Source organism: Adiantum capillus-veneris, chromosome 2, assembly GCF_014529385.1.
Source record: "Adiantum capillus-veneris isolate H3 chromosome 2, ASM1452938v2, whole genome shotgun sequence".
NCBI lineage: Eukaryota > Viridiplantae > Streptophyta > Polypodiopsida > Polypodiales > Pteridaceae > Adiantum > Adiantum capillus-veneris.
The window spans coordinates 45,967,675-45,988,151 of NC_140932.1; the positions used below are offsets into that span (position 1 = coordinate 45,967,675).

Sequence of the window (20,477 nt, forward strand, 5' to 3'; positions counted from 1 at the left end):
CAATTAGAATGATTATTTTTTCACCGCTCTAAAATGGGTTATGCCAAAACACGAAACCTCAGCATCGAATGCCAATAAGCATATTACTTATACCCTCCTCTTGCACATCATTAATTTTTTCATGCATTGACTGAGTATGCATGTAGGGCTACATTACATGGCCTGCATTAACACAATGCTGATATCCATGCACAACACATACATTATTTTGAGCTAAAATATGATAAAACAAAGCAATCTGGCCAAAAATATTAAAACGAGTGTATATGTTGGCTTATTATGTTAATTTTATTATTTCGGTTTTGCTTTGCTAGTTTTCTTTTATTTTTACAAATTTTTGAAGAAAAATAAAAAAAGCTAGTGAGATGGTGACGGAATGACAAAAGGAAAATACGAGGGTGATCGGCAAGTCAAGGAAAACATATGGTGAATTTGGGGTGCAATTATAAGGAAGTTGCAAAAAGACCAATCCGACCAGTTTTTAGGAAAAATTATAATTTTTCTGGAAGTTGGGCAAATGGAGTCTAAATCAAGAAATTTTCGAGCCTAAAGTGCATTTTGTGATGAGATATAAGCCATGTCAAATTTTGTGGCAAGTGATTACGAGACCCCCGACATAAGAAATTTTTTACCCCACTCACTAGCTCATTTTCACTATTCACATTTAGAGAGAGCTTGAGAGACCTAGAGTGCCCGGATCTTCTACGGCTTTGTACGACGTCCACAACACACTGGTTGACGCCATATATAAGAGGTAGGCTCAGTACCATGTTCTCTTCATGTTCAATGCTAACTTCAACGTGAAAAACTAACAAAAGCGGCAATGTGGCATTTGTGGGTAAAGAGAGAAACGAGACTGTAACTCAATGACCACTAACCCGCTAGCTACAAGACTTGATAGGGGGTTGACCCTAAGCTAAATGAGCGTGCATGTGCCCTCCTATACCAGTTTAGGTCAGAGGTAAAAACCCTAACATTTTCGGACCGTGCAGAAGACAATCTGAGACAAGTCGCCAAAATGGCACGAAACTTCTTGGGTAGGTGCCCCTCAAGGTTGTCTACAAGCCCATGTAAACTCCTTCATAAGCAATCTACCAAAAAAGGATCAAAACAACAATCTCGACTTCGAACACGAAAAGCGTTATTTGGCTCTCACGGCCAGATTAGTACCCAGTATCATGGCTATGTAGAAGTCATCCTCATTGTTAGGAGGGAAAACTGTCGGCAATTGGTAGAGAATCTCCTCCACTCTCTCAAAGGGTACCTGTGTATCTTTAGTCCACTGGAAACCATGAACCTCTCGATTCATCTTTTGGAGAGGGTATACATACTGTGAAATCATCCAAAAGAACCTAGACAAATACTTTGACTTGTGCATAAATGAAGCCAAACCTGACGCATTCAAAACCAAAGCCTTCGCCTTTTCCAAATCGACTTCTATCCCATTTTGTGAGACCACATGGCTCAATAAATCAACCCTTGATTGAGCCAACTTGCACTTCTTGGAATTCAATTGTCCACTCGACTCATCTAGCCTTTGAAAGCACGGATTTAACTTCAACAAATGCTTAGCCCAAGAACTGTGACACCCAATATCATCCAAAAAAACTCTAATAAACTTACCCAAGTATGGTCTGAACAACCTGTTCATCTAATCTTAGAACGTTGCATAAGCATTCACCAAACCAAGAGGCATCTTGTTGTAGGCAAAGCACCCCGGGGGAGAAATAAAGGTGGCCTTCAATTGGTCCTCTAAATCAATGTCAATCTAGAAATATCCTGAAAAGCCATCCATAATTGAATATCTCTCATACCTTGCTACCTAGTTTAAGATCTCATCCTGGAACAGTAAGGGCTAGTGATTTCGCTTCATAGCAACATTCAATGGCTTATAGTCCACACACACTTCCCACACTTCCCATTCTTTTTTGGTGTAATGACAACATTTGAAACCAACTCACACTCTTGCATTGGATAAATAATACTTTCTTCAAATAGCTTGTTGATCTCTTTGCCCTTGCCCTTGCAAGCCCTGGTTTCTCATTCAATCTTTGTCTCCCTTTTGCCTCATGCTCTTTTATTTGCCAAAACATCCACATCCTGCTTATCCACACCAATGATATTAACTCTAAGAACTTCATCATTACATGGCGGAGCTAGCGATAATGGATTCTCAACTACCTGCTGCTCCCTTTGACCATTGAATTGTGCTTGCCCTCTACCTCTCCCAAATAACGGGTACATACCTCCTCTTTCCCTTAGTGGATGTGGGAAATCCAGAGCATAGTGGTCCTCTTCTCCACAATTGTATCACCTTCCATGCAATGGCCTAGCCTTGCCTCTTCCAGCCCTTGGTTTCCCTCTGTCCATAACACTTAAACAAAAATCTTGCATCTGCTCCGTCAAATTTTGAATAGTATGTACTCAGCTTTGGGAAATAGTTGCGACTTCTCGATTTTCTTGATTCTCCGCTTGGACTTTTTTCCTCAAACTCTAGAGCGGGTGAGGAGCCATCGTTTCATACCCCAATGCACCTTACTCGATCTTCTTCTTAATTTTCCTGCTCTTCGCCCATGCAATTGAAAACACACTGTTCTCTCTCTCTCTCTCTCTCTCTCTCTCTCTCTCTCTCTCTCTCTCTCTCTCTCTTCTCAAATGCATGGTCGTGACATCTGACGTGATTCGCCTCCTGCTTTCTTTTTTCAGAATTGCGGGCCCCCTAATCTCATACTGGCACTCCACTAGGGGCCCCCTAATCTCATACTGGCACTCCACTAGAGAGAGAGAGAGAGAGAGAGAGAGAGAGAGAGAGAGAGAGCAATGCACACTTATTGTTCCTATTATGCACCCTTGCCGATTGCTCACGAGAGCTCTACTTATAGCTGCCGCCCACCACCTTTGACAACGGATTCTAGACGAAGAAAGAGAGAACCATCGTCAGGGCGGTGTCAGCACACGTTTGGGGGGGGGGGGGGGGGGGGGGGGGGGGAGAGAGAGAGAGAGAGAGAGAGAGAGAGCATTGGCATGTGAGACAGCAATCGTCAATGCTCAGATTTCATTTCGAAAACTCGTAATGAATCTCATCTAGATTCTTGCAAATTCTGATAAACTTGTCATCCAATAACTTTTTCTCAATTACCAAACGACCTTTTTGGTGACTCCATTCCACGATTTACGGCTTCAAGTTGGCTTGCTAACAGTTGATCAGAAACCTTATGTGATTTTGGTGATGGCTGGTGTGATGTATGAGTTGTCGACGAGCATGGCAGGGGCGGATCAGGATTGGCACACGCGCTTGGACCTGTCGTGGAAGGACTTCTTCAGGGATCCTTCTAATTGGTGGGACATCCGCAGCAGCAAGCGCAGCCCCAGACAGCCCGACTTCAGGCACAAGCTTACAACTCAGCCTCTCTGGCTCCACAGCCACCACAATCCACCTTGGGTCCAAGAAGAGCTCGCAATACGCGGGTATTCCACAGAGCAATTAGTCGGTACGGCGAAGACTCCAAGCCCTGCAGACCCTTTCTCGCCCTCACTCATTTGGGATTGCTGCAAGAACAAAGATTTGTGGAGAGGCACACGGATCCATCATGAGCTTCAGGAAAGGGGGCTGGTTGATGAGAAATACTCTGACGCCTTGGTTACGATGTATGCAAAATGTGGTGAGCCTCAGAAAGCTCAAGCATTACTCGACATGCATCATTGCACCAATGTTGTCCCATGGACTGCTTTGATATCTTGCTATGGTCGACTGGGGCAGGGTGACAACGCCTTCAACTGTTTTGAGCAAATGCAGCGCAATGGCGTTTCTCCAAATGCAGTGACCTTTGTGTGCATTCTAAAAGCTTGTGGTGTCACAGGAGCCCTTAGCAAGGGCAAGGAAATCCACAATGAGATCTTGAGGCAAGGGTTGCTGGAGCATAATGTTGTGCTTGGCAATGCTCTTGTGGACATGTATGCCAAATGTGGTGCTCTTTTCCGAGCACAAATTGTCCTAGAAAATCTCCCTTCACGCAATGTCATCTCATGGAATGGATTGATTGCAGGATATGCTCAAAAGGGACAAGTCCAACAGGCTCTTGAATGCTATGATCGAATGCAGCGTGAGGGCATCCCCCCAGATGCAGTGACCTACATGGGCATCCTTAAAGCATGTGCTACAAATGGAGACTTTAACAATGGAAAACAAATTCACAATGAGATCTCCAGGCAGGGGTTGTTGGAACACAATGTGGAATTGGGTAACGCTCTTGTGGACATGTATGCGAAGTGTGGTTCCCTTCCTCAGGCGCAAAGTCTATTAGGGAAGCTTCCTTGTACCAATGTCGTTACATGGAACGCTTTGATTACAGGTTATGCTCACAAGGGCCAGGGCCAACAAGCTCTAGAATGCTTTAAGCAAATGCAGCATGAGGGCATGCGTCCAGACGCAGTGACATATGTGTGTGTCTTGAAAGCATGTGCTGTTATTGGAGCTATTGACATGGGAAAGACAATTCATGATGAGATTTTGAGGCAGGACGGGTTGCTAGAGCGTAATATAGCGTTGGGTAATGCTCTAGTGGACATGTATGCTAAATGTGGTGCTCTTTCTCAGGCTCAAAGTGTCTTAGAGAAGCTGCCTGCTCGTGATGTGATCTCTTGGAGTGCTTTGATAGCAGGATATGCTCAAAAGGGACAAGGAGAAAAGGCACTAGAATGTTTTGAACAAATGCAGAGTGATGGCATTTCTCCTAATGCAGTGACCTATGTGTCTGTTCTGCAAGCCTGTACCGTGATACGAGCCATCGACAAGGGAAAGCAAATCCATGATGATATTTTAAGGCAGGGGCTGCTGGAGGGGAGTGTAGAGCTGGGTGGTGCACTTGTGGACATGTATGCCAAATGTGGTGATCTTCCCAAGGCAAAAAGTGTCCTAGAGAAGCTACCTTCTCGCAATGTAATCGCATGGAATGCATTGCTGGCAGGATTTGCTCAAAATGGGCAAGGCAAACAAGTGCTGAAGTGTTTCAAGAAAATGGAACTTGAGGGCATCCCTCCACATACAGCAACCTATGTGTGCATCCTGAAAGCGTGTGCTACAATTGGAGCCATTGACAAAGGAAAGAAAATCCATGATGAGATTTCAAGGCAGGGGCTGCTGGAGCATAGTGTAGAGTTGGGTGGTGCACTTGTGGACATGTATGCCAAATGTGGTGCTCTTCCTCAGGCGCAAAGTGTTCTAGAGAAGCTCCCTTCTCGCAACGTGGTGTTATGGAATGCATTGATCACAGGTTATGCACAAAAGGGGCAAGTGGAGCAAGCGCTGGAATGCTTTGAGCTAATGCAACGTGAGGACATCTTTCCAGATTCAGTCACATTCCTTTGCTTGCTCAATTTGTGTAGTCATCTGGGTCTGGTGGATAAGGGCCAAGAAATTTTCGATAGTATGGGAGGCAGGCATGGTTTGAAGCCTGATGTAGAGTGTTACACCTCCATGGTTGACCTGCTTAGTCGTGCTGGGCATCTAGTGAAGGCAGTGGAAGTTATCCAGGAGATGCCTTGTTCTGCTGATGCTGCAATGTGGCTTTGCCTCTTGAGTGCTTGCCGGAAATGGGTAGATGTTGACGTGGGGAGGTGGGCATTTGAACATGCCATAAAGATAGATAGATGTGATAGCGCAGCCTATGTTGTTATGGCAGATATATATGCTGCAGCTGGCATGCCAGAGAAGGCCAAAAACATTGAAGCCATGAGAATCAAGAACAAAGCAAGGAAGCATCCAATATTGTCGGCTGAGTCAAAGCATCCGGCACTGCATGAGTTTAGTGTTGGTGACACATAGCACTCGCAAAGCAGAGAAGTTCACTTGAAGCAAGATGTTCCTCATAAAATGGTGCAGGAAGAACACTGTTCACGTTTGCATTGGGTGTCATGAGACACATATGATACTTCAAGATTGAGATTGCTTTATCATGATTAAGAAAACTTGGCTCCTGCGTTCGCACTTATGACTATATAATAGTCAAATGGGTGGTGATTGCCATGCTGCACTACATGATATGATTTAAGAATAGAAAAGCGAAAAATTGTTTTTATAGAGGCATCTTTCACCTTCTTTGTGGACCAGCAAGCCTTGCTGTATTTGGCAAATAAACCATGTATATTGGATGGATAGTTAAATGGTTCATCATTCTGTTGGAATTTGACCTTACTGTGGTGGTCAAGAAAAGCACGACACATATCTGAGCAGACAGGTGGCATCGACTTGAAGATGGAAAGTGCTAATGTTTACTTGCTGTCATTTGTTACCATTTTGACACTTCAGAATACTTTTCTGAAAGGGAGCTGATTGTTCTACAAACATGTTTTTCCTGGTTTACTCTGCAGTCAAAATTGTGGCAAGTACAGGGCATTCTTAATTGGAGGCGTTCTGAACTGTCGACGGGTGGGGGGCAGTGAAAGACTTGACAGGCACAATTTTGGGGACGCAGAATTTTGCATTTGTCAGGTTGGCGAGAGTCAAAGACAACCTGCTTAATTTGGGGTCACTCCCAATGTTGCACTTATTAGCATCTGAAATTTTCTAAATTCATAGTCTTTGCTATTAAGAAGCCTTTAAGGGCTTGGCTGACGATAAGTTGGCAGGAGTGAAAGACAACCTGCTTAACTTGGGGTCACATCCAATGTTGCTCTCATTAGCATCTGAAACTCTCTAAATTCATGGCAATGGCTATTGAGCAGCGTTTGAGGGACATTTCTCAAGAGCGAATTCTGCCCATTGGCAATGGGTGGGGCCTTTAAGCTGTTATGCAAGGACGGAATTAGCGAAAGTAGTTGTGATGTGGGAAGGTCTCTCTTTCTGCTTCCTTTGTATTTACAACCGGACTTGCTATTCACATCACACCCATAAGGGGCCAAACAATGGGAAGATCTCCCCCAATGGTGGTAACACCCATCGAACATAGCCCGTGAGCCTTGAACCCTCAACCTTGGGGTAAATCGCGAAGCCTCAGCCAACCGAGCTACGCTCTTTCTGCGTTTGTGAGGAGCAACAAAAAAACATATTGAATAAGCAATGCCTCACACTGTGGCTATTTGAGGATAACATGGAGGGGAACAATGATGGGTAGCCAGCATAGCCATATTGGAGGGGAGTTGAATGCCCTTTAGTGGACACAGAATGAAGTAAAAACTAGGAGAAAATGATTTTTGTATTGCACCTGAAGCAATCCAATGAAGGTTGTATACATTGTACCCTCCCTCAGTGGAGTGATCTAGATGGAAGGGCTCAAACTCTCTACTCATTTTGCAGATATGTAAATACAAGAATTCCACCAAAGCCAATCAAAATCCCTCAAAATATGAGTAGAAAGAGGAATATGACAAGTCTGAAATCCATATCCAAGGTCCTTTGGAGACTTCAATTGCTTAGGAGATTGGTAAATCTTGGACAAACCCTCAAAGCACATTTGATACCATTGTTTTCCATATACTGCAATGTTTCAAATGTGTGGTCCAATGGTGCTTCCCAACTCTCTTTTGCAAGAATTGATGGCTTTTTGGTTGGTTAATCCAATTTGTGTGTCCACTCATCCATGCACGTTAATGTGTATGTTATTCTTCTCCATTCTTAGAAGACTGTGAATACATGTACCATCCTTATTCGTTTTTACATGTTGTCTTAGCATGTGATATATGTGCGCTCCAAGTCATGTCCAAATTAGCCAAAAGAGCTCCAAATGAGACATTTACATGAGAGTTTGAGGATATGTTTCTATTCAAAGAGGGAGGAAAAGTGGTTTGGCCATGGTATAAAATGTGGGGAGATTTTTCCATCAAGGCAAGAGTGTCAAAGTCGACAATGCGGAAGAGTAGAGACCAAGGGGAGAGAGAGAGAGAGAGAGAGAGAGAGAGAGAGAGAGTCTCACTTGAACCAATCAACTTTGGCAATGAATTACTGAATGCGTATACAATGGAGGCAAGGGGTTGCTTATATAGCAACCTCAATAAATTGCCCTACCCAGACTTTGACAAATAAGTAAAATAAATACCTAAAAGCCAAACTAAATAATGGGATCACATTGGGCAATTCACTTGAGATGCCATAACACCCTCTCTGCAGCTCATAGTGGACATCAATAGTGAGACCAAGTCGATGAAGAAGCTACCATGGACACCCCGCCACCAATTGGATACACCTTGATGTTACTCCCCTCAACTTTGTACTGAAAATAATGCCATCTTGAGCATCAATTGCCTTTGTAGAATATTTGAATTGTAGACCACACTACGTCCAATAATCTCAATTCGTGAACTGTGAACACATCACGTTCGAAATATAATACTCCAAGATAATGAATTGTGGAACACATCCTATCCATGATCTGACCAATAACAATGGATTGGTGCACTCATCCATAGTGTTTTAGATAATCTGATTGGTTCCCTGCCAGATGCATGTACATTGAACTCCGACCTACGGGTCCAAACACCGATAACTTGAACTCCAACACAAGGGTCCAAATTGATTATACGGAGCATTGATTGCCCATCTTTGCCACTCACAAGCCTCTCTCTGGCCGAAGCTAGTGGTGACACTTGCACTTTGACTAGAAATCTGACGTCGAGGCGACTGTGGCCACCACCACGTGTGCCATGCCAATCTCCTTTGTCAAATCTTTATGACCGTATCTCTGTGCAGCTTGCCTTTGTCTTTGTCTAGGCATGCACTTTTTGGACATCTGAATTTTGCTAGTTTACTACGTTTGCAGGAATCTAATATGATTGCTTCTTTGCCACCTCTTGAAGCACTTGTGAAGCATGTTTGTGAAGGCTGAATTTTGGGTCAGATGCAACGTTTGAAGTTTCCAAAGGATGGTTCAGTTGAGGCTACATGCAGGTTGTATCTTGTGCATAGTGATGTTTGTGGGCCTATGTAAACTCCATCTTTGGGCAATTATCTTTACTTTGTGACTCTCATTGATGATTACTCCAAGCATGCATGAGTGTATCCGCTTCTAGCAAAGTCCGAAGTGTTTATGTGCTTCAAGAAATTTATGGCTATGACTAAAAATGTCTCTAAATGAACTATGGGCACCCTCCGTTCTGATCGAGGGGGGAGTATATGTCTCATGAATTTAATGCATTTCTAGTTATTTGTGGGATAAAACACCAATGTATAGTGCCGTATACACCTCAACAAAATGGTGTTGCTAAGAGAAAAAACAGTCGCTCATGGAGAATGGCACGATGTATCAAGCTTTGCCATATTTGTTTTGACCTGAGGCCATCATTTGTGCTATTTATGTACTTAATAGGTGTCCTATGAAAGCTTTGCAGTCTATGACTCCATATGAAGCATGACATGATAGAAAGACTTCTATTGATCACATGCACATTTTTTGTTGTTTGGCTTATGCTTTGGTGCCACAAATGCAACGCAGAAAATTAGATGATAAGAAAATTAAATGCATTTTTGTTGGTTATAGTATTGAAAGCAAAGGTTACAAGTTATACTATCCACAAACGAAGTGTATCTTGGTTTCACGCGATGTTGTGTTTGTGGAAGATTATGTTCTGCCATGTACTAGAGACAATGTTGTAAGCTCATAGGACGACAGTTTGTTTGTTGCCTCTTTTCAATGGTGAGAAATTAAATGTAAATTCCAATGAGACATATGTACAGCTTATGGGGTTTTGTGAAAATGTTACACATCATCCAATTTTTTATGCAGATGTACTTGATGTGGAAAGGGTTGAGAATGAGCACGCTAGAGGTATGCCAAAATGGTTGGTGCATACTTTGCATGAGAGTAAATTGGATGCACATTTGTCTAATAGTACTCGTTCAGGTTCTTGCCATGCATATTATGCATTAGATTCTTATGCTTTGGCTATTTCTAGTTTACGTGATGTAGAGGAACCTATGTCTTTTGATGAAGCACAAAATTCCAAAAATTGGATGGCTACCATGAAATCTGAATATGATGCACTTATAGAAAATGACACATGGACTTTATGTGATTTGCCTTCTAGAAAAAAGGCCATTGGTACAAAGTGGGTTTACAAGTTGAAACGCAAGCCGGATGGTGAGATTGATTGCTATAAGGCTTGATTTTTTGCAAAAGGCTATGCACGACCAGAAAGGAATAGATTATGAAGAGACTTTTCCTCCCACTTATCGTATGACTACTGTGCATCTTCTATGTGCATTGGCAGCTCATTTTGGATGGGAAGTACATCAATCAGACATTGCTGCTCCTTTCTTGAATGGTGACATGTTTGAGAAAGTTTATATAACTCAGCCTCGCGTTTTGTCAAGAAAGGACAAGAGGATAAAGTGTGCAAATGTAAGAAAGCTTTGTATGGGTTGAAGTAGTCTCCTCGTTCTTGGTATGAAAAGGTTGACACTCATTTGATTAAATGAGGCTTTCGTAACAGTCCAACGGAAATCACTTTGTATGTAAAGCGTGAGGGTGATGTACTTCTTATTGTTGTTCTATGTGTGGATGGTTTGCTAATCACTGCTCTGAATGAGACACATATTAGTGAATTTAAGGCAGATTTGAATTCTACTTTCAATATGAAAGATTTGGGGATGTTTCATCAGTATTTGGACATACAATTTAAGCAGCGTGATGGTGGTATTGTATTGGCTTGTGCCAAACATGTTACATAGAGACATTGCTATGGAAGTTTGGACTTAAGGACTGCAAGCCTATTGCCATTGCCATTCCCATGGAAATAGGTTGAAATTGAGTCTTCATGATGCCGACGATCCTGTCGATGTCACTCTTTACCAAACTGCTACTGGATGCCTTATTTATGTATGCAATACGAGGCCGGATATTCATTTTGCAGTCTCATAGGTTAGCAAATTTATGCATAGCTAGGGTCTAAGCATTGGCAGGTTGTTAAGCGGATCTTTTGCTACTTGAGTGACACTTTACATCTTGGGTTGTTTTATCCCAAGAGGAGATCAATGTCACAAGATTTACATGCTTTTTTAAAACTCAAATTGGGCTAGTTGTTATGACACATGAGTGTCCATGAGTGGTCTTTGTTTCATGCTCGACAGTTCATGCATATCATGGTTGAGAAAGAAGTAACCTACTATGGCCACTTCTAGTTGTGAGGCTAAGTGCAAAGTAGTCTTCACAGCTACGGTCGAGTGTGTATGGCTCAGATGCCTTATGGCTGATTTGGGTGTTGGACAAAACACTGCCAACATGATCTACATTGATAGTTAGAACGCATTGGCAGTTGTGAGACACCCAATTTTTCATGCTCACACAAAGCACATTGAGGTGCATTATCACTATGTCAAGAAGAGATTCTCAGCAGGAGTTTTGTGCCAACACATGACAACCTTCTAGATCTTTTCACAAAGGCATTGTCTCATGAAAGTTTGAAGCTTTCTGCAAAGATTTGGGCTTACTCCCGTTTGTGGATTGATCATGTCCTCAGGGCATGGCACTTTCCTATACTCTACGTGTCAGCTCTCGTTCATCGCATCACTCCCAGGGGGAATTTTTTACCATATATATGTGGTAGTGATGTGTGTGAATACACTTAGGACCGCCCCGACATTTTCTTCCTCACTAAAAGGTTTTTCCCCCATGCATTGTATATACGCCCATCACTCTAGGGCTATCTTATCTTTCCATTGCACACTAAGTAATACTACTCTCTATTGTGTGTCTTGATCTTCCTTCATGTTCTTCAAGCTATGTGCATTTCCTTGCAACCCTATTTCCAACACTCTACAGTCAATGGCCAAAAGATAGTCCAATCTTGACTGAAATTTCTTAGGGGCACAAGATACACGTATAAATCTCCTCACTACCTGACTGTTGGACTCTACTCTCTTAGGAGCATCACTAGCTCTCTCTGGATTACTATTCATGATAGCTACATCGCTAGTAGATTGAGTTGTTTTCATAATTCGACTTGAGGATATATCCTTGAATTTCACTTTGTGGTGATAACCTCTATAACGGCTTGTCTATGCATCTTTGATTTATTAAAGATCACTTGTGACTTGTGAATAAATCTCCAAGATTTTGAGTGCCAAAAGACGATAACCCATCTCTTCATCTACTCCATTGCCAATGAAGATGCATTTGTGTGACTTGGAGCCCATCTTCTTTCTAATCTCTTTAGGCACATGAAAGAAGGCCTCACACCCAAACACACATAATTTGTCATAACTAGACTTCTTGTCTATCCATATCTCTTACAAAATCTTGTAGTTCAATGGTGTACTAGGCAACCTATTGATTATATGCACGTTGTCATTAGAGTCTCTCCCCTAAAACTTGAGGTAAATTTACAATAGATAGCATGGAAGTGACCCTCTTTTGAATAGTCCTATTCATGCACTCAAAAAATCCGTTCTGAGCAGTTGTGTATGGCATTGTAAACTGCCTCTCAATGCCTTGTTTCTACAAAAGTTTTTAACTAAGTGGAGATGTGCTCTTCCTCATTTTCTCAATGTGCAAAGCCTTTGACTTCTTGTCTGACGAGTTTTTTGCCATAGCTAGGAACTATTGGAAGAGACTAAAGACCTTGTCTTTCCTCTTCAAGAGATAGACCCACACCTTGCGTGTAGAGTCATTTAGGAAAATTAAGAAATATCATGTCCCCCTAGAGACTTATGCGGCATAGGTCTGCATGGATCGCTATGAACCAAATCTAGAGGAATTTTTTACTTCTTATCCAATGATGGTGAGATAAGCCTATTCTATTTTTTTTAATGAAATGCTCACACAAATTGAAATAGAAATATTTAATAGAGAGATATAACTAAATTGTTGTAACTGTTTCATTCCTTTCTGACTTATATGACCAAGCCGACTATGCCACAACTTAGTAGAAGGCATCTCAGCTACATAGATAGAGTTCTCTTTCATAGAAGAGATATGTAAAGAATATAACGAGCAAGCTATTTGGCCTTTGAGCATGATCAACTTAATTTTTTTGATAATGCAAGAACCATTGCCAAAAACTGGAGTGTATCCAAGATCATCGAGTTATCATGCTGAAACCAAACTCTTAGTTAGCTTTGGCACATGTCTAACACCTCATACCACGAACTTAGTACCATTGTGCATACACAATTTCACATCTCCAATGCACATATCTCAAGCTAATGAGGATCACCAAACTTAATTGAACCTTGTGTGGAAGCATAATTGGAGAACCACTCCTTGTGAGGAGTAATGGGAAAATTGGCACCTAAGTCAATAATCCAATTTTTTGTATAGCATTTATCAAGAGCTAACAACACCTTTGGACTTAAATCATAAGTGAAGACGAGTACATATAACAACCTTGTAAAATGTCATAAGAACAACATCAACATGTGAAAAGTCAATGACATTGAACTCCTTTATCTTCACACTACTCTTAGGAGGTGCAAAACGTACGATAATGACATTACCCTTTTCTCCTTGCAACATTTTTTTTTTTCATATGTCCCTTCTTGTGACAATGGTAGCATTCAATGTTCTTCGTGACATCCATAGCTCTTGATACATGAATTCTTGGGATACTAAGAATGACCGTGACTATGACTACAACCTCCCTTCTTTGATTATTCCTTTGGTTACTTCACTGGCCATATACACATCACCATGTCTACTAGGATAAAGAGAATGACGTCAAATTTCTTCTATGAGAAAAACATTAGTAACATCACTAAAAATAGTCTTGCCCTTAGGGCAAAAGTTACTAATTGTAGTGTTGAATGTATTCCATAATGTAGGCAGAGAACATAGCAAGAAAATGGCTTTCATTTTATCATCAAAATTAAGCCCCTTTGATGGCAACTAAGTAAACACATTGTTAAACTCGTTCAAGTATGAATTGGCACTTCTATTTATTTTCATGTTAAGATGCATAAGCTTCTTCATCAAAAAGATGGTGTTCTATACACTCTTGCCATCCCATAATGAGCATAAAGACTCCCACAGTTCGTTAGCGTTGATCTTGTCCATAATTGTGAAGAATATAGACTCACCAAGGTGCAATCTAATAGTTGCCATGGAACGAGCATCAAGATCATCCCATTGATCACCAGTGTACAAACCTATTTGTGCTTTTTCAATGGCATTGCAAGTCCTTTGTTGATTAGGACTTTCATACAGTGAAATTTGTGCCATCAAATTTCTTAATTTACTCATCTTCTTTCTCAAAATATCAAGCCATACTAATAAGATCTAGCTGCAAGAGAGTAACGCTAATAAATTTGTTTGAGTTTCTAGCAGAGTCTCTTATGCTATAAACTCAAATAAAAAGTAATGGGATGTCAATGCAAAAGTGTGCAATAAGAAAACCAGAGGACTCACTAGAAAAATTTGACAAAGTCTCCTCTATAAAAAGATCAAAATCTTAAATGAAACTCATCAAATCAATGCATAAACTACAAACAGAGTATGGACAAGGCATAAACTGGTATAATATATTCCTCAAAGAAATTGTCAAAAGACTTACCAACTTGGTGTCAAAGCACCTATTTTCGTCTATACATGTTCTATGGAGATGCCACAAATAGAGATCTCTGGCAACCTTATCCACCTCACACTAGATAATCCGGTCCCTAGTGCTCGACTTCAAAAAACTCATACAATGACCCTCATCAAAGGCTATATAGATAAAACTAACCATAGTTTTAGAAAGGGCTCTTCTAGAACGAGTCTCAGAAATAGTCAAACTGCCAAAACAAACCAAAATTGGCTCCACAATGAGGTATAATGGCAGTATCCACAACACACTATACATCCAAAATGTAAAACTATTACTAAAATATTGTAGGACACATACTCAAATAGGCGCCACTCATGTGCAATCAAAATCTAGACTGAAGTGAGCTCCTTGCAAGGAGTGAAAATTTCTCTCAATAGAGCACAAGTTCACACAAGGTTCTAATCTCTAAAGATGTCGTAGAAATTATTATATTGATGTCGATGCCAAATCTGGTGTTGATGTGATGCCAAGGAAAACAAGTGGATGTCAATGTTTATTTTTGCTCATCGGATGAAAACGCCTTTCCAATGCCAAGTGCCAAGAAAACCAGTGTACACTCTCTCTCGTGCACTATGTCAAAGCTATTGAGCTCAAAGATTCATCACCGATGTCACAATCCAAAAAGATGAGATCGTCAATATCAAGAGCCAATGTCGAGAAGCAAGAGAATCATTGAAGTAGTTAGTGTGTGTGTGTGTGTGTGTGTGAGTGATACTATGCACATAATCCCTCTCTCTTTCTCATGAGACGTAAGAAAAGCTCTCTCTTGCTTCTTTTTGTTTTTGAACTATGTGTGTATGTGTGCACATACACACATACTCTTCTTTCTCCATTGCTCGCCCCGATACTAGAGAAAACTATTGTTGTCTATCTCTGCTTTTCACAATAGCACTATTGTAAAATTCAACACTGCCTTATACTTTAACTAGCACTACCTTTTTAGTTCCGATTTTTAGTGGAAACATTATGACTATAAAGCTCCAATGTTGCCAAGCCTTTGCACAATTGACCTGTTGACTTTTTCCAAAAGATTTTTTTTTTTTTTTTTTTGTAACCTTGTTGAGCCTTAGCTCAGATTGAAGTTTGTGCACAAGCTAGTGGAAAGGGGGAAAGGGATACCCACCCTGAACACCAAACAAATGCATCTCTATAGCCCAGGATATATGCAACACCCCTAACCACTCGAATTTACTTTCATAAACAACACAACGCCACCTGCAAACACCCGTCCCAGTACACCAACACACACATACACGTCTCAAAAGTCTCCAGCACACACCATGCACACACAAACCCTGGCTCCACACCGCAACCACACACAAACCTTTCTCTCTCTCTCTCTCTCTCTCTCTCTCTCTCTCTCTCTCTCTCTCTCTCTCTCTCTCTCTCTCTCTCTCTCTCTCTCTCATTTTTTCACACCATAACCTTGGTTCAAGGTTACACAAAACCATGCCGACATCGGCACCACAGAGCAAAGTACAAGAGAAAAAAAAAAGGGAGGGTGGGGAATCAACACCATGTTGAGAAATGGTGAGCTTCTTCTTTAGACAAAAATTAGCTACAAGAGCTCCATGTACTGTGCAAGGCACTCCTCTCTTTACTCTCCTTCTCACCCCATTTTGAACCCCCAAAAATGAAAAAAAAAGGCCCTATATGGGATGTTTCCAACTCTTTTGGCATGTTTTTTCTCCTCTGGACAAGTGTCCCTATTTTCATTTTTTGGATCGCTTCTCGGCACATACATTGGAAAGCATGCCAAATGGGAGATTTTGAGCCTTGCTAAGGTTTTTAAACCTAGAGTCTAGCATAAAGAGCCAAAAAGAAGTGACAGTTTGTCAATCAAATTCCTAGACAGCTAGATATGGCATGTCGAAGTCGGGTGTAATTGATAATGATGCGACACCAAATGTTTTCCCCAATTTTATTCGGCTTGGTTGGATGTCTTGACAAAGTCAACATGAATCCAAGATGGAGAAGTTTGAATTTAGGAATGTGGGGGTTCAGCTGGTCTTGACGGCTTGATCATTAGAGTCCTGAGCATCAAATGGCAGAGTATCAAAGTGGAAAAGAAAAAGGAATTTCATGATATTTTTATGAAAGTTTTGGAGGCCTTGGGAGTCAAAGCCATGAGTGCTTTCGATGTGGCACCTCAAGTTGCCCCACATGCAGAGTTTGGAAGCAAAAGAGTATTTATACTAGAGCCTAAGGGGCACCCTATCCATGGCATTTGTGGAAGGGGAACTGTACGACAACGCTGGTGGTGCTGTTCACGGTGGTGCGTGGTGGTGTTTGGCACATGTTGGCGATTTTGGGGCCATAGGGGGCGCACGACGTAGTGCTAGCTTGGAAGTTTGAAATGGGGAGTTTCCACGGTGCCCATAAGGTTCCAAAATTTTTATTGAGGAAAGCAAGCACCCAAAGGGTTGTCACGATGCTGTGACATCCCCCTAGGACTCAAGGGAAAGCTTACATCCAGCAAGCACATAACTAGCCTCCCTAAAACTTCAATTGGCAATATCTCCCTCGTTCAAGGTTCGATTGGCAATCCAAAAGGACCGACATGGCCCATAACTTGAGCACTTCATGTTTATCTATTGGAACCAGGCATGGCTACGTGTCCTCACCTGACCTGTCTATCGAGAATTTGCAATGCACTCCATCTTTAGATAACCATAACTTGCAATCCATAGCTCCTTTTGGGGATTCGTGAAAGCCCTTTGAATACTACATTCTAGAGCATCCATTCATCACTTTGAACACCTGCCCCTACCAACCAAATTGGCCCATTTCGGAGCTATTTTGGCCTAAGAAACCACATCAACCATACATTTCATTATATACCTACTTTAACACTTTGACCCACACCTGTCAACATCCCTAGCAATGCACAAAACATTTATCACCATCAACAAAAATTGGTTGTACCATCATTGCCCACCCCCAGTTGAACATTCATGTTCAACCAGAAACAGGTTTGTTGAACTTGAAAACTGCAACACCCTGCTACTAGCACTCAAACAATTCAACTGAGAAAATCATAACCATATATAAGGTATATACAAAGCTTCATCTCCTCCACACTTTGCCCTCCATGATTTGTCCTCTTTATGTGGGTTTCCCAACCCCCTTGGCTACAATCTGATGCACATTAGGTACCAAACTCTTGTCAAAGTACTTCTTAAGCTGTAAGCCATTCACCCTACTTCTAAGCAGCTTACCATTTGTCTACACCAGCTAATAGGTCCCATTGGGAAAATCCTGTTGTACCTTGTACAGATCCGTCCACTTCTTCCAAAAGGTAAAATCCAAGTAGCTCTCATAATTCATCACCATGTCTCCTTCCTCTATCTTCTTATCCGGCAAGCTTTGATTGAAATCTGCAGCATGCTTCTCCCGCTGCTTTACATAGTAGTCTGTTGATGCCTCTTGGTCCATCTACAAAGCTTCAAGATTGACAATCTTGTCCTAAAAAACCTCCTACTGTGTGGCATCAACTTGCCACATCCCATTCAAATCTCCTAGTTGTGTATGCATTGGCAACATTGCCTCCTTACCATATACCAACTCAAACAGAGTGAAATTGGTGGCTACTTTATAGGATGTCTTGTATGCCCATAGACATTTCTCGAGATTAGCCTCCCACTGTGCTTCCTGCTTGTAAACATACTTCGTCAACATCTTGATGATTTCCCATTGGCATTCTCCACTAGACCATTGCGTTGAGGATGATAGGGCGAAGAGAGCCTATGTTGAATGCATAGCTTCTCAACTAATGTCTGCATAAGCTTGCTTATAAATCTCTATCCTCTATAAAAAATGAGTACCCATGGTACTCCAAAATGACAACAAAGGCTATAAAAAACAAATTGAGCCAAAATATGAGCATTGACCTCCTTAAGTGCCTTCGCCTCAACCCACCTGGTAAGGTAGTCAATGGATACCAAAATGTATTTTTTGCCACTTGTTGTCTTCAAGAGTGGACCAATGGCATCCAAACCCCACTTTTCAAAAGCATTTTGGGCAATGCTAGCCCCTTGTGACTCAGCTACCACATGCCTCTCACCCTAGAGAGAGAATACAATGAGAGAATATGAAAAATCTTCTTTTTTGACAGGGGGCTGAAAAGTGCTTCTTTTAATGAGAACTAAGAGAGAGAGAGAGAGAGAGAGAGAGAGAGAGAGAGAGAGAGAGAGAGAGAGAGTGTCTTATATGTTAGAGAGATGGGGAAAAGACATTTTGAAACTCATTAGCCACCTCTCTTTTGTGTTAAAATAGCCTATTTTCAAAATACAAAATATACAAATGGTATTTTTAAAAATCTCAGCATAGGCCTTTTTGCCCTCTCTTTTAGGCTTGGTCAAACTTGGCTTAAGCTTTAAGCATTTCCTTAAACTGCCAAATAAAGAGGCCCTCCTATACCCCATTCCCTTCCTAATGGTCCGGATGATTCATAACGGTTTTTGAGTTATGACCAAACCAGTGTTTCTATTGCTTACATGACGTGAAACAAAAAGCGCTTTTTATGTACACACGTGACCATAAACACATTGTGTGCACAAATCAGTGTGTTGAACATAATGAAATAAGCATGGATCAAGTTCATACACACTTGACAAGTCCATGCATGCACTTGTATACAAAAAAGCAACCATTGAGAGGGTATCTACTCAGAAAAACAATAGAGAGAGAGAGAGAGAGAGAGAGAGAGAGAGAGAGATGACGGCTATGGAGTTTAGAGCTTCTCACCATGATTTATGATTTATTAGGGGCTGTCAAAAGGCTTCTTGCTTTGCCGCAAGAGAGCGGTGATGAGAGCTATGTAGAGTTTTTCACCACGAGAGCCTTCGGAGAGCGCGCACACCGTGAAACGAGAGAGGAGATAGTAAGCAAGTAGATAGAGAGTATGCTTCTTCTTCTTCTTCCCGATAACAAGAGATAAGAGCTTATGGAGATGGTGATGAAGAGCTTGTACCACTCCATATAATAGGTATGTATTGCCTTGCGGTAGTAGATGCAACTGACGGCACTGAGAATTAAGCACTCCCGGCCAATTTATAGGCATTGCAACCAGCCAGAGTGATGCCCAAGCCAGCTACTAACGCCCCCTTCTTTTTGAACTTTACTAAAAACAAGGCTTGGCTTTTGGTGGTCAACTCTCCCACTTACGATTCAATTTTTACAGTAAAAATTGACTAACCGGCTAGTATCCCTGCAACTAATGAAATTGATAGTAGACTATGCCGCGCCGTGATGCCCCGACATAATTATGACTTTCTCGTATTGTCCCAGCGTATTCATCGTACCGCTTTTTATTATAAAAAATTTACAAAAATTTCATTTAATCTCGTTTTTTCTCCGGATAGTCATTTTCAAATTGACGGAGACTAAAAAATCCTAAAAAGCACATTGCTTTTAAAAAATGCCGAAAAGCACGAAAAGCTAAAAATAATGTAAAAAGCAAAAAATAGTAATAAAATTTGAACCACGAGTTTTTCTTGTCCACTAGAACAAGAAAGCGGAATCGCTTTTCACTAAAAAGCACTAAAAATCATGAAAAGCTAAAAATAGCGTGAAAAGCGCTCAAAAAGCATATTTTTACAAAATTGAACCATAGCTTCCTTGGAACTAGTAGATTAAGGATCCGGCCCTGCTTTTTGCAAAAAAAAACACCAAATTAAAAAAAGCATGAAAAAGCTGTTAAAAAACATGCTTTTTTCAAATTGAACCATACGTCCGTTTGACCTACTAGAACATGGAAATAGCCTTGCTTTTCCTTTAGAAGCTTACAATACTACCAAACGAGCATTTTAAACCAAAATTTGGCAAAACAAAATTTAGAATCTATTTTTCTTAGTAGTGGAAAATAGCATGAACATAGTGAGCATTTCATTAGAATAGATTCCTAATGAGAATAACAAGAGTGCTTGGGTGGAGAGAGCAACACAAAGCATAACATCTAGTTAGATAGC

At 41.2% G+C, this 20,477-nt stretch overlaps 1 pseudogene; it reads left to right on the forward strand.

Annotated features, from left to right (window-relative positions):
* The first annotated feature begins 3,074 nt into the window (after positions 1-3,074).
* LOC147462704 (pentatricopeptide repeat-containing protein At2g33680-like) lies at positions 3,075-5,628 on the forward strand (annotated as a pseudogene).
* The last annotated feature ends 14,849 nt before the right edge of the window (positions 5,629-20,477 follow it).